At 43.4% G+C, this 6,834-nt stretch overlaps 1 long non-coding RNA gene across 1 annotated transcript; it reads right to left on the reverse strand.

The window, feature by feature from the left end:
* Positions 1-213: 213 nt before the first annotated feature.
* LOC132350677 (uncharacterized) lies at positions 214-6,439 on the reverse strand. Its single transcript, XR_009497986.1, has 3 exons — positions 6,350-6,439; positions 2,493-2,614; positions 214-1,616 (listed from the first exon to the last, which is right to left on the reverse strand). It is a non-coding gene; the product is annotated as an uncharacterized LOC132350677 (long non-coding RNA).
* Between the last annotated feature and the right edge of the window lie 395 nt (positions 6,440-6,834).

The raw sequence follows: 6,834 nt of genomic DNA on the forward strand, positions 1-6,834 counted from the left end.
CATAAACACAGCTGCTTTTACCCAAGGGACAGTCTTTTGTATGTAACAGATGCTCAGTAGATTTTGTTCCTGTGTATAAATGAATAAGGACGATTCATGGGGAATCTGTGTTGAAAGAGGGCTGAAGTGATAAGGCAGAAAAGAATGGAATCAGACTCAGTCTCACTTAATAGTAATAGTTTATATTTATTAAGAACTCACTACGTGCCAGGCTTTATCCATATTGGCTCACTTAAGCATCATAATAGTTTTGTGGGGTAGATGCTAACATCATTCCCATTTTATGGCTGAAGAAATTTGGGCCACTGAGAGTTTAAATAACTGCCTAAGGCCACACGACTAGTAAGTGGCAGAAATGGGATTCAAATCCTCTCTGGTTCTAGAGCCAATGCCTATAAACTTTCACTTTTGCAAGCCCATCACTTTTGAGTGCTGGCAATGGGGAAAGGAGATATGAAATAGGGACATTGCTCCAAAGGAGGTGATAATGGACATGGGAAGAGAGTACATAGACACGAAAAGATAAATTACTTTTCCAAGGTTAAGTGCCAAGATGAGTGAGATGCACAGTGGACTAGATGTATGGACAAGGTATTTAAAACCCGTAAGGTATGTTGTTTATGTAAAATATTCCCAGAATTGTTATTAATGATAATGATACTGCTTTGGAGGAGAGAAGAGATCTGAAGGGGATGTGACTGTGCAGATAATAATAATAATAATAAAATAATAATAATGCTTTTTGTAGTTCTTTCCAGTTTACATAGCACTTTTGTATATTTTATTATGTTTATTTTTCTCTGCAAGCCTTAGGGGGTTATACTGTTTATTCTTATTATTCCCATTGTCCATATGGGGAAATGAGGCCGAAGGGAGTTAAGTGATTGACCAAAAGGCCCCACAGCTAGTAGGCAATGGAGCCAGAATTGGAATCCCAGGTTGCTGATTCCAAAGCCTTGCCTTTTCCTCTATCCTCTACTCTCTCTTAAAGGAGGCAGATTTTAAGAGTACAGGGAGGAGGTTCCAGGCTTAGGGAACATAGGGATTGTGGTTAGAAACAAGACTTCCCAGGGTGTGTTTCAGGAAGGTGGAATGGGCAAGCCTGGATGGAAGGGTTGGGGGTAACACGGAGGTGAGGCTGGAGAAGTGGGCTGGGCTTGTCTGTGATGGGCTCCCAATGCCCATGGAAGGAGTCAGGACATTATTCTGAGATCATTGGGGAACCTTTCAAGGTTTTAAGCAGAAAAGTGAACGTGTGTGTGTGTGTGTGTGTAGACACACACATATATCTGAAGATTAGTATAGAACTGATGGTAGGATATAATGGAGAGGGAGAACCTGAGGTCCTAGAACCACTTAGCAACTATTTAGAAAATCTTGGTGTACAACTTGCCAAGATGATTATACAGGCTCTGATACGATTTATGGGAGTAGGTGGGCAGTTAGAATTAACCCCTGAATGACTCTATAAATTCAGATGTGTGTTAAAATTCTCCATAGCACCAGAGGGCTGGCTTTCCCAGTGATTGTCCCCTGGTATCTCCGGGTCCATCTCGTAGGTTCAAGAAGAGTATTGTGTGGGCTTGAAGTTGTCTGCCTCACTGTCCCGTTTAGACCTGGCAAAAAGAGAACCCCAGGAGGTGAAAGGAATATGTTTAGTTCATTTAAGACCTCTCTGAGCTCTAGACTTATTATTATTATTTTTAACATTTATTTATTTATTTAGGATGCTCCAGGCCTTAGTTGCGGCATGTGAGATCTTCGTTGTGGCATGCGGGATATTTAGTTGTGGCATGCACGTGGGATCTAGTTCCCCGACCAGGGATCGAACCCGGGCCCCCTGCATTGGGAGCGTGGAGTCTTACCCACTGGACCACTGGGAAGTCCTCTAGACTTATTTTTCGAGGCCCTATCCCACATTAATATATTACAATCCTCTCAACATAATATTAAACATGCAAGTAATGTCTATTTGCATTGAATATAAAAATTATCATGGTGTAAAATGAAGAGGGCCTTGATTAAGCAGTACAGAAATGAGATGTAAAAGGAAAGAAAACCCAAGGGATACCCTGAAGGCAGGATCCACAAGACTTTGATGATGCCGAGTTTGAGGAGGAAAAAGGAATCAGAGGATCCTACCTTTCATCCAGCCCTCATTGCAGCCTAGAAATCTAGGGGCATGATACCTGCCCAGGAGAAATAGTGAAGGGGGGGAAATATGAATTTCGATTGTGGCCAGACTGAGATTGAGATGATGGTGATATCCAGCTAAGTAGGTAGAGATAAGGATTCAAAGTTTACATACAGGAGACATTAAGACTGAAGATGTAGGTCTGTGAGTATGAGGGTGTCACCTGTATGCACTTGATAGTTGAACTTATTAAGGAAGCTGGGTTCTCAGAGAAAGGCTGCGTGTTGAGGAGGTGAGAGGCGGAAATGAAGACAAAAAGAGTGGGAAAAAAAAGGTTATTCTTCAGGTAAACAAATACCTGAGTGAGATCTTGCTGGAGTCAAAAGAGCCACGTGGATCCATATTTTACTTCTGTCATTTACTGCCATAAATGGCAAGTCCCATCACCTCTCTTCGCAGCTGTGATGTTTCCTCCTTCCGCTGCAAAATCAGAAACATAATTCTGTTTCTGCCCAAGTCATGAGGATAGTGTGGGGATCAAATGAGATACTGTCAAGACGTGGCTGTCTCCGCAGGCAGTCTCTTTCCAGCCAATGCCAAACAGTATGCTTCAATCTGTATCAACCTTGACACAGACCTTGGCAAATAATCCACTAGCACAAAAAACATAAGTGAGCAATGCAGGCTTTACTGAAGATTTTGTAGAGCAGACTAGAAGAGGATTATATTACATCCCCTAAAGTATTCAGTTTCCATCAGCAATGACTTCCACGAAGTCCATTTTACTTCACACTGATGCAGGTGGTTGATTTCCTTTCTTCCCCTGAGGTGTCTGCCCGACCCCTGCGGGTACTCAGTTGTTCCTCTGTTACATGGGGCCCTTTAGCTCTGCCATTGACCTGCATGCCTACTCATCTGGTTACTCAACAAAATAGAAGTCCTCAAGTAAAGAACACCACTTTTATCCTTAGCAAGTTTGGTGATCACCTATTTTTACTCACATATTCCCCTTGGGAGCTTCATCTTTATCCCACCACTATGCCTTGTAGTCCCCAGCTCACACCCCACACCATCGTTCCATCTCTCCCAACCCTGAGAGGAGTTCTGTCTATGAGGGTTTTCTCCAGTCTTGTTACAAAATCATTTTGTCAACTCTAAAGTGATGGGAACTTCATTATTAGTGTCAGAAGAGGTCAAGGGAGGTGGTATTTTCGAGAGGGTGGTATTTTCAAGAGAGAGGATATAGTAAAAAGCTCTACAGGGAAGATGGAGAAAAGGAGGACCATGAAAAGGGCATTGGGTCAGTCAGAGAGGTGATCCTGACATTAATGTCAGCAGGATGGTGGGGGTGGAAGCTTTGAAGGCAAGGATTAAGGAGTGAGCAGGTGTTAAGGAGGAGGAAAAAGTTTTCCTGATTTCCCCGGGAGCAAATCTCTCCACCAATCACTATATAAGGCGCATTCAGAGGAAATGCAGATTTGGATGGAGAAAGCAGCAGCAGGGCCAAATAGAGAGGCCCAGGAAACAAGTGTAATCAAGTTCATTCCGCAGAGGGCTACTTGAGAAGAAAGGGCAGTTAATTGTGCTGATAGGAGGATCATCCCTTACCCGTTAGAACTATCTAAGAGCTATGTAACAGATGAAATTTCCAAAAGCAGCAAGAAGTTCCCCAGCCAGAAACAGAAATTTCTGGGCAAAAGTCACAGGACAGGTATATTAGTGAATGATACAAATTTATATTGAATCGCCTAATTAAAAATATTGAGTGAGAATATTAGATCCAGAACTAGAGGGGAACCTTGAATATTACCTAATCTAACCCTGATGTTACAGAATCAGAAACTGAGGTTCTGGACAGGTTACCTAATTAATGCTAATTAATTAGACAGACCCCCTTCCCATTCTACTCTCAGATCCAAGAGCGCTAGTTCAGAACTCTTTCAAGTGCAATACATAAACTTCCATACTGCTGGCATTTCTACACTACAATTTTGCAAAGCAAAAAGTTAATGGGGGATTATCCAGAGAAATATTTAAACTAATTTTCCTTCAATCAGTGAGGACATAGATTTATCAGTTTTACAGGTTGGAAAAGTGAGGCTTGGCAAGATTAAGTGACTAGTCATACAGCTAGTAAGTGGCAGAATGGGAGCTAGAACAAGTCTGGTTTGAATCCAAGTCCAGTTTGTGTTTTCACTACAAGACAGCTGTTTCTGGCTTTGCAAGATCCTGTTAAGACACTAACGCTCTCAGAATTATACATGCTTCTCAGAATTACACGCAAACGAGGCATCCTTCTCTGAAAATATCATGGAGAGAGTGTGTGCATGGCCTGGGAACATTGTGTTCAGAGAAGAAATTCTACCAGTTAGGTCTGTCCAGTAAACTGGAGACTTTCTTATCTGGCCTCATAATCTTGACTGATGCCTGTGAGACTTAGGGTCCATGTCATTTGCCCTTTTTTGTCTAGTAGTTGTATTTTTTTTGTTGGTTTCTTCAGTGCTTAAAGCCTCATTAGAACTAAGAAACGCGTGATCAATTACTTTTAATTTCAACTGTTGGGGTATGAAACAACATAGCCTTAAAAAAAAAAGAAAGATTTTATGCCCTTGTCTAGGCATAGCCCAAATGCATATTTACATTGTTAAGAGCTGCATGATAATGTAGTGACTAAGAGTGGACTTTGAGAGTCAGAATACTGAGGTTCAAATCCTGACTTCACTATTTAAACTATTTGAATTTGTGCAACTTATTCTACTTTTCTGAGCCTCAGTTTCTTCATCTGTAAAATGGGGATAATAACAATACCTAACTCATGGGGTTCTTGTGACAACTGAGTTAATAAATGCATGATAGGCTACTTTTTGAAAGTGACATGGAGTGGGTGAGGCCATGTCAACAGCAGAGCCTGAGACTTAGAAGCCAGGAACTTTCTCTAGAGAATGTACCAACCATTGCCTGTGCCAGAGGGCTCTGGAAGCCAGGACAGCATCTTCTATGTTGTTCTTTCATCTCTTTTTTGTTGCTGTTTGGTAAGGCCCATCAGCTGACCACAGCCTCACTACTGGCCATCCAGCCCTCCCATTCTACCCACTACATATAGCCAATTTCCTCTCCAGATGGCCCAGAACACTCTTAAGTCACCGCCACCCCCCACCCCCACCCCCTCATTCCACACACTCACAACAATAAAACAAGACGAGGAAGATGGAGCCTAGATACCTCAAAGCAGGGTGACCAACCTTCCTAATTTGCTTGGAATTGAAGAGATTCCTGAGACTTCAGTTTTAAAATCAGGACAATCCTGGGCAAACCCAGATAAATTTATCACCCTACCCAAAAGGTGGTTGGGGGTATGATGGCAAAATCCTCAAACTTGACCAAGATGGGGCTAGATGGAACCAGCTTGAGATCTCTCACAAAACCAGGATGGTGATGAAATTCACTTGTGGAATTGCTAATTTTGAAGCTGTAATGCACAGAGCCGGTAACAGGGAGCATGCACGTATTCAATTGTTTATTCATCAAACATTCATTGAGGGCTTACTACATGCTGGGAAGATTTTAAGCACTAGGGAACAGAACAGGCAAAGTCTCTGCCCTCATGGAAACTCTATTCTAGTGTGTGTGTATGTGGGGACAGACAACAAACAAACAGATATCAAATGTCAATTAGTGATAAATTCTCTGAAGGAAAGGAAAATTAGGATAAGGAAACAGTGGCTGTGTGGGTTTGAAATGGATCAATCAGGATAAGTTTCTCTAAAGAGATGATATTTGAGCACTTTGAGGAAGAGCAAGCCAGGAGAATATCAACGGGGCACAGTATTCCAGGCAGAGGAAACAAATGCAAAGGCTCTGGGAGGGGAACTTGCCTGCACAGGAACAGAATAAAGGCCAGTAGGGCAGGGATGAAAGGAGCCAGGGATACAGTAGCAAGGAATGAAGTGGCAGAAGCGGCTAGGGGCCAGAGGCTTAGAGCCTTGCAAACTAAGGTAAGGATTTAGGGTTTTAAATGCCAGCTGTTATTATAAAGGTAACGCTATTCTTCCATATTCTCTGCTGAGCGTTGGCTCTGTTATCTGCTGTTTTTCTACTCAGCTTTGCTTCACTCTGTCAAACAAAACGTTTAGCTGCTCTTCATTTAGCAAAAGGCTTATAAAGACACCGTTCCAGGCATTGGGGATTAGAAGTTGGTTCTCTCCAACAGCTTACCATCTAGTTCGGGGAGGGTGGGTGGATCACAGTATTGAAAACACGTGAAAAAATCAGCAGCCGTGGACTTCCAAGGAAACAGCCGGTAACTACCGAGAAGAAAGGCGGTTTCAATTTCCCAGAGAGGTGAGGAGTTGCTTCCGGTGCGCCCCGGGGCATCATGGGAGGGGTGCGCCCCGGGGCATCATGGGAGGGGTGCGCCCCGGGGCATCATGGGAGGAGTGCGCCACCGGGGAAGGAAAGGCTGGAAGTGATTCCGCCAGGGTTGGGACGAGCCTGGGGATGGTGAGGGGCCCTGGCCGGTGAGTGTACGTTTGGAGTTTGTGAGAGAGGCAGGCGTTTCTCGTCAGCTCCGCGATTCCAGAGCTTAACTGTGCGTGTGGTGGGAGGGTGTGAAGCCGGAAGTGGCGAGGGAATTCGAACCCCCGGCTCTTGACGTGACTGGGCAGCAAGGAAATTTCTGAAAAGTCTCAAGTCGCCAAATT

The sequence above is a fragment of the Balaenoptera ricei genome, chromosome 16 (assembly GCF_028023285.1).
Source record: "Balaenoptera ricei isolate mBalRic1 chromosome 16, mBalRic1.hap2, whole genome shotgun sequence".
NCBI lineage: Eukaryota > Metazoa > Chordata > Mammalia > Artiodactyla > Balaenopteridae > Balaenoptera > Balaenoptera ricei.